A 12,942-nucleotide genomic window follows, 5' to 3' on the forward strand; every position below is an offset into this window, starting at 1 on the left:
GTTTGGAAGTCCATATCTGATATTGTTTTGATATTTTGGTTTTGTTATTTGGACCAATATCATATTTGGAGTGGGCTGATGTGGTATTAAATGGTGCCAAAACATTATCAAATTTGGGCCAAAACTCATATCAACAATTTGGTGAATTTGATTGATATGGCACTGTAACGGTGATATCAGCCCAAAACAAAACCAAACCAACCCTCATTTTTACTGTAGCGGTGATATCACGTACACAAGGTCGCATATCAGATTTTAGGGCATTTTTCAGCGTCGTTTCTCTCTCTTCGCGCAACTCCTTGGAGGCGATTTCAGTGGCGATCCAATTGTCTTTCGACTCCATACACATCCTCTTCCACCACCGATCTGGAAGAGCTCCTCCACCAGCTACCTCCTTCCATTTTTGCTTCTCATTTATCTGTCTTCTCACAGGTCGGTTGAGGCGATTTCATTTGCGCCTCTCATCTCTTTTTATTCTCGCAGATCGGGGTTGGTAGACCACAGATCAAACGTTTTTGTCTACAAATCTTTCAAAAAGAAAGACCAATTTCATTTCGGGCTCGGCTTTCCTATCATTTCTCTCTATTCTCTGAAACCCTAGCTCGGTGGACAGCATTCGAAGGTATTTCTCTATTCTGTGAAACCCTAGCTCGATGATTCTGAGTTGATGTATTTATTAGTTTAGATTTTCTGTGATATGTTGGCCATAAACCCTTTCGTGAACCAAAATTCAAATATGTGATATCATTCATGCTATATCATTCTGTGATTTTCTGTGATAGCATTCATGCTATAGATATATATCTATACACACACACCCACACCCACACACACAGACATTTTGAGTTGGTGTATTTAGTATAGATTTTCAGTTATTAATGGATGAATCCTTCATAGGAGTTCACTGGTGTAAAATTTCATAACCAAAATATGATTTGTTTAGTCGATGTTACTTTTGGTTCATGTCGATTTCAATTTTTTGCTAAGTTTCAATATTTTTTTTGTCGATTTCAGTTTACTTTTGGAATTCCAGAAACAAATTCTATTGTAATGTCTCAGCTGTGAACTAGGAAAGTTGGGAAGCACTTTGAAAATTAATAAAGAATTTAATAATCAATTTTTTATTTATTAATTTATGTTATTATTGTTTCCCTACCGAACACTCCAACTTACAAATAGGGTATGTAAATAAAATAAAATGATATAACCTTAAGAATTTACATATCTACCATCTTCATAGAAATTACATTATACAGTAATTTTTTTGCTCCCATAGTATTTTGGATCAGTGTTTATTTAGTATTATACCAAACATTGAGATGGCACTTAGTGAAGACAGAATTTTGTTATAAGTCTAATGGCTAGAAGCAAACCGAAGAGGAGATAAAATTGAGAAGCAAAATGATTTACAGTCCGATAATTTTAATTGATTTACGTGAATGAGATCTAATGTTATCATAATATTTTTAATATCTTTAATTTTATAATGACTTTAATTCCTACTCTTAGAAAAGTATTTGTTTGAAGATCAGATTTTCTATCAATACTCAATTAAAAATTATGTTAAAAGAATCACAAACTATACATAAAACTAAAATATCATTATAATCTCTATAAATTAGTTTACATTACATCCATACACCAGTAAAAAATCCTTAAAATAACTAAATTTGACACTGTCTCATGAAAAAAATGAGAGTAAGAACCAAATCACTTAAATAAGCTATAACTACCAAAAATCAATTAAATTCAAATCCGATTCCAGCTACCACTAATTTTTTATAAATAAATTGGCTTGTCCAACAATAATACTAAAAATGAGCTCCCAATGTGGCTATTAATAATATGAATGAATTGTTTTTAATTTTTAATTTATATTTTTAATTCTTATATAATGTAGTACCATTGAATTATCAGTTTACAATTAGTATTATCTAAACAATTTACTAAACTGTTCAATTTACTTAATAATAATCAGATGGACATAAACAATGACAATGTTGAGTAATACCCATCAAGAGACATTCATTCTCTTGATGGTGAGAATGGTGAGGACGTTGTAGTTATTGAACAGGTCAATGCCGCTATTTGGTGTGATGCCCATCAAGAGAAATTCATGCTCTTGATGGAGGAAGAGGTTGGAAAAGGAAATAGTACAAACACGACTTTTAATCCAATTGGGTGGATACATATTGTGGACGCAATGTTGGTGGAGATTGGAAAAAAGTACACTAAGGACCAATGTAGGCAAAAATTCAACACAATAAGAGCACTGTACAAAGATTGCAAACAAATATTATCTGAGACTAGTGTAGGGTACAATAGTGAAACTGGGATGATTGAGTTGGAAGCTGAAAGATGGGTTCGATTATGCAAGGTTAGTATTTCAATACGTGTCTATTTATTATACATACAGTTAGTAATTAGTGATTTAGTATTAAAAGGGTTTGATGAACAGTAATTGTAAGCTAATAACGTGTAGGTTCTCAAGTATGACATTAAAAAAAAAAAAAAAAAAAAAAAAAAAGGAGTGTAAGAATTATGAGCAGATGGTAAGGATTTTTGGGGATACACATTGTAATACCCTTAATTTTAAAAGGATAATTCTGGAATTTAATTATTATATTTAATTGCATTTTTATTTGTTTAATTGATTTCTTGAATTATTTGATTTAATTGTATTATTTGTTTTAATTGAAGAATTTAATTAGTGTATTTAATTGCATTTTTATTTGTTTAATTGATTACTTGAATTACTTGATTTAATTGTATTATTTGTTTTTAATTGAATTATGTGATTTAATTAGTAAATTAAGTTACGATTATAATTAGTAAATTAAGTTACGGTTATAACTAAATTAAAATTCACGTCTTAGTCGACATAGGTTATAATTTAGGTTTTTTTGGGCCGACTAAGAGTTGCACTAGGGCTCTAATTAAACAAGGATTAGGGTTGGAGTATTAAGCCTATAAATATAATCTTATGCGGGTTTAGGGTTTTAGAAAATACATAAAAATCTATTCACGTTACAGAGAGTTGTGAGAGACAAAGACAAAGAAAGAGAGAGTGAGCTTGAGTAATATACATGGAGGTTCAAGGAAGGTTGGACGGGGTGTTTCTGGGTTGAACCAAAAGCTTCGGAGGAGTAGAACAGTAGTCGACGACGTTGACGGACAAATCCGAGACGGAGGTTTAGAGTTTTAAAGCCTGAAACTCAAGGCAAGTCTTTGTTCTTCTCTTTCCCTTTAATTCGTGTTATGTGCATGCCTAGTTAGACTCCAGGGTTTTATTAAAGGCTAAAACGGATTGAAACAAACATAATTACATGTCTTCCATGCATATATGAATTTATTTGATCTCATTGTATTAACTGTTTTTCATAAGTATTGAAATTCTGTAATCTGTTCCTTCTAGGTTTACAATTAAGTATTGTTCTAATTGAGCTTAGTATTATAATTGGATGCCTCGTAATTAATCTAGGACTGAGTTTGAACTCTAAAACAAGTCCATAGAACAGTATTTAATTGTACAAAATTAATTGGAATTAAATCTGTAAAAACTTGCTTAAAAATTTCTAACAGAGGTTCTGTGTTCGTGGCTTTAAAAATTAGATCCTATACATGTTGGGATTGGATCTAAGAGATTTAAAATGAACCTAGGACTGAGTTGGAGCTTAGAACAAGGATTAAAAACATCACAGAGGGTTCTGTAAATCACCGGAATTGAAGCAGTTGAAGCTAAAACGGACGAGGGCTGCTAAGAGGAAGGAGAGAAGGCTCCAAACCTCTTAGGGCGTCTCCCAAAGGGGAGAGCCGGCTCTAGGTGTCATGGAGCCGGCTCTAAGATCCTAGAGCTGGCTCTAGGTTGAAAAATAGAGCAGGCTCCCATTTTAAGAGCCTGTTCTATCTTGAAATGCACTGTAACGTGGGTTTTTTAAAACTGTTTGGTTTTTTTGGGTTTCTGCAATTAATTTAAATTGTTTAAATGATGTGTGGGACTGTATAAGGCTAGAATTATAATGGAAAAATATAAATTCACAATTGGATTGAGGGATAGAGCAAGCAAAACCCAAGAGGAAATTTGTAACTTGCTCACTGTTATGCTAATTTTATTTACTGGAATTTGGCAGGAGTTTTATATATAATCTAATTGTATAATCATATATTTTTCTTATAGTGTTCTAAGTATGGTGACTTAATTAAACTCAATTATACTTAGATTGTGTTTATTGGTACTTAAACTGTTATGAAATTTTATCAATTCATGGACAATGTCGGAGGATCTGCTAGGTTTATATTCTGAAGCTTAGCAAGATTGTTGTATATGGTTTAACTATAAATATAAATCATATTTCCATAGTATTATAAGTATAGGGAATTAAGTAAAATTTCCTATGCTTAGCTTGGATGTAATTTATACTTAAAATCCTATTAGCGGTATCAATTCCTGGACTGTGTTGGTGAATTTGATCGCTTAAATTTATTGTAGCAGTTTACATTATTGGATTTGGATTTTGGGCTCTATAATGAATGCCTAACATTTATGTACATGCATTAAATTTATCTTGTGCATATTCTGGAGTGTGGTTGATGACTATTTAATATTGTTTTGTCAACTGTGTTCACTGGAGGATTGTATGTATCAGTATGGGACGGTGACATACTAAGTATGAATCAGTTCAAACACTAAGTTCTACCTAACTTGGATTAAGGTATAGATTAATCATAAAGGTTAAGTCCACCACCTACATGTGTCATATCAATTGTGAATTGAATTACCTACTATGGTTTCAGGATGGATTTGTTATACATATATCAGACCACTACACAGATGGATGGTATTTTGTATTAGGAGGAATACGGACTTTATATATATATTATATGGTGCCGTGGTACGAGTTTGAGACTCATGACCATGGTTAGGGCGCGTATATCGCCTAGGATGGATAACTGGATATAGGTGTTGTTCCCTGGTAGGTCCTTCTATTCAGGTTGAGACAGACCTACTGGACTAGCGAGCATCCTATAGTGTGTACTATATATACATTTATGGACTACTCTAGATATTGTTGAGTCTTCCTAGGATGTATCTGCTTATCGGATTACTGTTTGGATCGTAGTAGAATAGGACTTCATGTGGGCCTGACCCACTCCTTTATTTTTCAGGTGTTCATCAGTTCCAGGGTTAAAGCTTGGACGAGCAGAGCAGATATAGACTTTCACTCTACCGATAACGTAGGATTTCCTTCCAGATGTTCGATTTGGATTTTATCTTCAGTTTTTACTTTCATTTCAATTTGGAGTTTCAGTAGGGGTCCACTAGAGATGGATTCCCGAGTTGTATGGATTGGAGGAGTTTGAATAAGTTGGTTTTTAATTAGTTTAAGTTGAGGTTTTCTTTTTAATTTAGTATTCTTTCAGTTTTTAACTTTTATATCTTATTCACTTTGTATTCCGTGTTCGATTTAAAATACTTTAATTGTTTGATATACCTCGAGTTTGGGCTCGGACCTTATCAACCCGCGTCTCGGATTCGACGGGTATCACACACATGCTACTGGTCAGCATGTTCATTTTCTACAAAAGCACCTAAACCTCACCAAGTGTTAACAATATCTCAAGTGGCAACACATGAAGCTGCAATTCATAACATTGTGGGCAATGCAGACATGATTGATGTAGAACGACCTAATGTAGAAGGACTTATTGACCTCAATCCTACTCCCAAACCTGTAGCTAAGAAACCTAAGAAAGAAAGTTTTTCCTTCACAATGTCTCAAGTGATGGCATGTTTGACTGATATTGGGAACGCGAAAGCTGATAAAATTGCCAAAGCCATAACAGGATCATCTTCTAGTTGTTAACTATCTCGTGTTAAAGAAATGCCTAAAGTGACATCTCCCAGTAAAAAAGAAAAAGAAAAATAAATGGATCCCAGCATGAGGAGTGCCTTAGGATTGTCAACACATTAGTGGGGATTAATGATACCCATTATGCTAAGATCATAAGGATGTTTGGTGAGAACAAGGTGTGGGGGGACATATTTCTTCGCATTCCTGATGAGAAGAATGTTGGGTGGGTGATGAATCAGCCTCTGTGATATGTTCGCTATCTTACTTTTATGTGTTTTTGGATGACTGTTTTATAACTCTTTTTACATTACTGTTGGAAGAGTGTATTTAAATCCTCTATGTACTGCTTTTAAATTAATGTTAGATGACTATTTATGTTCTATATCTATTGCTTTTATATTATTGCTGGATAATTATATGATTTGGTATGTCTTTTATCATTTTTGTATTGTTGATGAATAACTGTATTATTTGTTATATATTTTTCCATTTTCCTTATATTATGAAGTTGTTTAATTTTTATTACAATAATTGCTTCTGTTTATTCTTAAATAGGATAGTAGATATGGATATAAGGACAATATAAACTATGTATGATGATGATGATGAGGAGGAAATTTTTGTATTGATCGCAGCCGTATATGAGTACTAGCATAAACATTTTGATAAGCAACGTTGTAGGAATTCCATGTTACAAAAGGAAGATTACGTATTCGAGATTTTAAATGGACATGAAGGTAGGTGTTATGAAAATTTTCGGATGTACCCCAATACCTTTAGGGCTTTGTGTCGTGAATTGAAATTGTTATGATTGAAAGATCCAACATTTGTAACAGTAGAAGAACAAGTTGCAATTTTCCTACTTACCGTGTCTCACAATGAAAGGAATCGTGTCGTTGTTGAAAGATTCCAACACTCTACATCCACAATTTCATATCACTTTCATGTTGTCTTAAAGTTAATTTGTAAGTTAGGGACTAAGATTATTGTTTCCTTGGATTTGAATGAAATTCTTAAACAGATAAAGAACAATCCAAAGTTTTACCCATACTTTAAGAATTGTGTAGGAGCCATAGATGGTACTCATATCCATGTCAGTGCCAGTTGGATAACAAATTCCCTTTCTTGGTAAAAAGGGTGATACGACCCAAAATGTCATGGCCATGTGTTCTTTTGATATGAAATTCACATACATTCTAGCAGGGTGGGAATGGTTTGCTAATGATTCGAAGATTTTAAATGAGTGCATTCAGAATGAGAATTTAAATTTTACACCACCACCCGAAGGTAAGAAAATTACCTTTCCATATTTATGCATTTAACATTAAAAATACGTTAATTTTAATACTTAACATGACAGGTAAGTTTTATTTAGTGCACTCTGGGTACGCCAATTAACCGGGGTTTTTGGCCCATTTTCGGGGTCAACGTTAGCACATGCAGGAATATCGTGGACATACTAGAATTGATCGGTTGGTCAATTAACATCAACCTTCACAATAGCACGAATCATTGTAAAATAGGGCTATTGGTCGGGTAAGTCGAACCACTGGGACTGCGCTAATCTATGGCAACCTAAGTGTCTAGAGTCATTTTAGAGTGATAAGGTGTAATAAAGAGTTGTTGATTGGTTTGTCACTAAGCTAGAAATGTAAAGATGCATAAAATAATAAATGGAAGGAGATTAAAAGGAGTGAAACTTAGGTGGAGAGGACTAGGGAAATGAATCCACCACACACCTCATAAACATGCTAGCTTGCAATTAACTTGGGGAGCTACTTATGTAAATGACCATGATATGTAGAGATGCATGATAACTACACTATCTTCAAGAAGTTCATACAATCAAGAGCTAAGTATAAACCATCTAAGTATAATCCCTAGGAATGGCCTATCAAAGCCCTTACTTTGTATGGTAAATGCACATGTAATCAAAGACTAAGTATAATCAATCCACGGTTGGTATGAACCATCTACTTAATTACATTAAACTAGGGGTGTAGTATGATTCATCGTTCCTAGGAATGGACTATCAAAACCTTCACAAGACATGCCAAGAAAATCATTTCACAATCTCATCTCCATTCCCACTATGAAGATGCAAGCTATAAAATCATGAGAGAATATAACCTAAAACAAGATGATAAAACTCAACATAATCATTAATAGAAATTAAGATCCATTACAACATGTGTAGAGCTCTAGATTATGAAAAATACCACATACATACTTCATTCCCCAAATTAAGAACAAAACTAGAGTATGCTTACAAGGGAGGCTTCATCACCTCCCTAGAAGAAGAGTTAGTTACCCATTGGAACCTTAGAATGAAGAAGAAGCTTGAACTCCATCTCCAATTTTTGAGCTCCCCTTTGTTAGCTTGAAGAACTCCTTTCTTTTCTCCCCTCTCTCTCCTTTTATCTTGTAAAAATGAAGGATAGCATGCATGTGGCCCTTAGTTGCCTTATATCTTTCAACCAAGCTCTCTCTCTCTTCCAAAGACATTCCCAACCACTCCATAAAGAAGGAGGATGGAAATGTGAAAACCAATGCACAAGTGGGCTGAAGAGGGGTTCATTTCCGAGCTGCAATCTGGCTAATTTTCGAGCACTCAAAGAGTGGTCTCGAGCACTCTAAATTAGTGTAATGTGCAACATGCTCTTCTTGCTTAGCACTGACCTACTTTGGTAAAACTGCTATAACTTTGCGCCCCGAACTCCGAATGATAATCTGTTTAAAGATTTGGAGAGCTGCTTCAGTGCTTTAAAAATTTCATGTTTTGATGAAGACCCAATTCTCAAGTCTGGTTGGTCAAAAATGGGGAGAAAGGCAGTACTTTAGTGCTGCTAGGCAGTTCTACGCACCTCTGTTAAGAAGATCATAACTCTCTGTTCCAAACTCCGAATGACGAACCGCTTGAAGATTTGGAAAGCTGATTCATAGCTCTAAATCTTTCATGTTATGATGGAAGTCCAGTTCTTGAGTTTGCTAGGTCAAAAATGGCGACAAAAGTCAGGTTCTACCGCTGCAAGAAATTCAGAATTGGCACCCTTTTTGTTCATAATTCTACAAGGCATCATTTTTGCTTCCTTTTTGCACTTTAACCTGAAAATGCACAAAAACATGCAAATGGAGTTAATCTACATGAAATAATCAATTAATGGACTTTGTTAATGTAATTTAGGGCGCCTGAATATACAGTATTCAGCGCTTATCACTAGAGGACCATGTGATAGAGAAGAGGTGTACAATTTTAGGCACTCGTCATTGAGGAATATCATAGAGCGATGTTTTGAGTTGGTAAAGATGAGATTCGCTATATTGAAGCAAATGCCCCTTTATCACTTTGACACTCAAGTTCTTATTGTCATTGCTTGCTGTACATTGCATAATTTCATAAGATCCCAAGGTGAATCTGATGAAATTTTTGATTGTGAAACCCCTGAATCTTTTACTTCACAAAATGAACCTGATGTGGATGACATTGTTGAGGTCGTCAGTGCTATTAATACACAGATGCGACAGATGGATATTTATCGTGATAGTATTGCTAACCTAATTTGGGAGCACTGTAATCACTAATTATAATAGTGTGTAATAGTGTGTAGGATTTTAATATATATGGATAACTGTAATAACTAATTATATTACGTAAATTAAACTCACATGCATACAATATGGATAACTGTAGTAACTAATTATATTAAGACATCAAATATTAAATACTTTAGTACTTATAGGCGGACTTATGTATAGGCTTGAAAGTGAGCGACCACAATGTGCATGTGGTAGAGGTCCTATGCATCTGTATAGGGCTCGAACTCCAAAAAATGATGGTCGACAATTCTATAGGTGTCCAGCTCAGTAGGTATGGCTTTAATCTTTTAGGTGTTATTTCTGTTACTGTTTCCTAATTGTATAATTTATATTTTTTGTAGTCATATATGAATGCATTTATGTGGGTGGAAGAGTTGCACCAAGGTGCACAAGTTGAAGAACAGGTTCAATCTGACTTGGACAGAGTCATTGCAATAATTCAAAATTTACAATGTAAACAGAAGTACATGCTCTTCCTAGGTTGTGGATGTCTTACTATCACAATCATGTTTATTGTGATTGTCTTCTTCTTACTCATTATCGTTGTTATTGAAAGATGAAGTTAGATAAACTTCCATCTTTTGTAATATATGACATGTAATAGGTATTTAGTTAATTTCCTGTGTTTCATTTGGTATGTAATATATACTTAATTTTTTGTATTTGGATGACCTTGCTGGTGAGAACTATAAATGCTATATTTTCAACTGCGTATTAAATGGTATAAATGTGTTTGGTTTTGTATGAGGTCATTTACACTCCAAATTTGCAACTTAGCTTGAAAAAAGGTTAGACATATCTTGCTTAGTACTTCTAATTACTTCATTCCTATCATGTGTTATTTTGTTTTTCTCTAATGTTGTTCATATGTTTGGTTTTGCATGAGATCATTTACACTTTAAATTTGCAACTTAGCCTGAAAAAAGGTTAGATATATCTTGTTTACTACTTCTAATTACTTCATTCCTACCATGTGTTATTTTGTTTTTCTCTAATGTTGTTCATGTGTTTGGTTTTGCATGAGGTCATTTACACTCCAAATTTGCAACTTAGCCTGAAAAAACGTTGCTTACTATTTCTAATTACTTCATTCCTACCATGTGTTATTTTATTTTTTCTCTAATGTTATTCATGCGTTTGGCTTTGCATGAGGTCATTTACACTCCAAATTTGCAACTTAGCCTGAAAAAAGTTAGATATATCTTATGGTTGTTGGAGTAGTTTAGAAGGAGAACGGGTAATTTTACTTGGATTTGTGGATTAATTTTGTGGGCGGTGTCCCTTATGTTTATTGTGTTTTGAAAATTTGAAAATGTCCATTTTTAAGGGGAAATCATGCCAGATTTTCGAAAAAAAAAAAAAAAAAGAATTTGAACTTTGATTCCAAAAAGGTATGGGGTTGATTTTTGAAACTTGAAATGGATTTTTGAAATATATAACAGTAGAAAAACTGTGAAATATATAACTGTGAAATATAACAATTTTTTGAACCTATGATTAGTGATAATTTTTTATTGATTTTCATGGTGAAGTTGAATATAGTTCTCTTTGTTGTTTCAAGGCTTAGTAGAATGTAGCCTTTCCATGGGAAAATCTAACTCTGCTTTATATTTTGAAAGACATGGTAATAAGTTGTGGGCAGTGGCACCAGTGGGATTTATAGGAAGTATTCTCCAGTTGCTGCAACTCCAGGAAACTAGTAATCTCTAAGTTAATCAAATGGAGACCTATGCAAGTATAAAGAAGTGTGTGTACATTTTATGAAATGAATTCTAGTGATCTCCAGTTGTGTGTACATTTTATGTAAGTATAATGAAGTGTGTGTGTACACACATACTATTTTTAAGGAATGTCTAGCTCCATATATGTGCAAGTATATATGTGAATGGTACAACAACAATTTATTTAGTTTGTGATGTACAAAGAAAACTTGTGGTTTGGTACGTTATTTATGATTGATTAAAATGCTACAAAATATTTTTAAGTACTTGTTTAGATGGCAATAATTTTTCTACAAGGTTGTTTGATGGCATGCCTCTCTTTTTATTTTTTTATTTTCGCCGGGGTGATTTATTGTTTAGTCTTGTAAGAGATGGATCTTCCTTGATTGCTTGCTATTAATTTTTCTTCCTATTTATCAATTCTGGTTATTGTTGGAGATTGTATAAAATATTCAGAAGTTGGTTATCAAAATAAATACTCAAGAAAATGGGAAATGGTCTCATGAGTTAACAATAAAAATATTAGCACTTTGAAGGATCTCCAGCAGAAAATTTCAAACTAATCTCAGTGAAGTAAAACCATTCATAAGCTTCAATGTCCACCAAACCTCAACTCTGACTAATTCAAGAAGATCAATGTTTTGGCTTTGCTTCTTGTTAGTTTCAACTACAAGGATTTCTCTCTCTCATTCATAATGAATTTATAATATATATATATATATATATATATATATGAAACAAAACAAAGTTAAATAGAGTGCTAGTCAAAAGAAAAAGATAAATAGAGTGCAAAGATATCCTCTCATTGAAAGATTATTACAAAGTTAGATTTGTAATTTGGTTGCCACTAATCATGTTTATGCCTCATAAACTTCCCACATAATCTTATTTATACATGTAAATTTATTCATAATTTTTTTTCTAAACTCTTTAATGCAGAATATATATATTTTTTAATTTTTTTATTTTAACAAATTATCTCAAATCATAAAGAAAAATGAACTATTACATATAAACTTATAATTGTATTCATATATATAATTATTCAAAACAAAAACAAAACAGTCTTTATCAAACAGGTATCCTGTTATTGATTCAAAATTTTTGACAACAAAACTAACTTCCCAAACGTATTTTGTTTTCGGATTCCTTAAAACGCATGACATTACCAAACGCGTTTTCATGTTTTTGATATACAATTATCAAAAACAAAACAGTCGTTACCAAACATGGTTCTGATTTACACTAAAAACATACCAATACCAAAACGGTTGTTTTCATATCATACCAAAACATAACATATAGTGTTATCGTGATCCAAATGACCCTTAGAATTAGTTTGGTAATTATTTCTGTTATCAAATAGTTGAAAAGTAGAAACAATTGATAAAAGTATTTTTGGTATTACAAAATTAGGTTTATAGTTTGGTTGCCACTAATTATGTTTATGCCTTATAAACATCCCACATGATTTTATTTATACATGTAAATTTATTCATAATTTTTTTTCCCAACTCTTTAATGCAGAATATTTTTTTTTATTTTTTATTTTAACAAATTATCTCAAATCATAAAGAAAAATGGATTATTACATATAAACTTATAATTGTATTCATATATATAATTATTCAAAACAAAAACAAAACAGTCTTTACCAAATAGGTATCCTGTTACTGATTCAAAATTTTTGATAACAAAACTAACTTCTCAAACGTGTTTTGTTTTCGCATTCCTTAAAACGCATGATATTACCAAACGTGTTTTCATATTTT

At 32.8% G+C, this 12,942-nt stretch overlaps 1 long non-coding RNA gene across 1 annotated transcript; it reads left to right on the forward strand.

The window, feature by feature from the left end:
• The first annotated feature begins 123 nt into the window (after positions 1–123).
• Positions 124–10,189, forward strand: LOC132300355 (uncharacterized). Its single transcript, XR_009480402.1, has 3 exons — positions 124–622; positions 5,167–9,720; positions 9,791–10,189. It is a non-coding gene; the product is annotated as an uncharacterized LOC132300355 (long non-coding RNA).
• The last annotated feature ends 2,753 nt before the right edge of the window (positions 10,190–12,942 follow it).

The sequence above is a fragment of the Cornus florida genome, unplaced genomic scaffold, assembly GCF_030987335.1.
Source record: "Cornus florida cultivar Cherokee Brave unplaced genomic scaffold, ASM3098733v1 CherokeeBrave_3.0.0_Hap2_Chr03, whole genome shotgun sequence".
In the NCBI taxonomy this organism is placed as follows: domain Eukaryota; kingdom Viridiplantae; phylum Streptophyta; class Magnoliopsida; order Cornales; family Cornaceae; genus Cornus; species Cornus florida.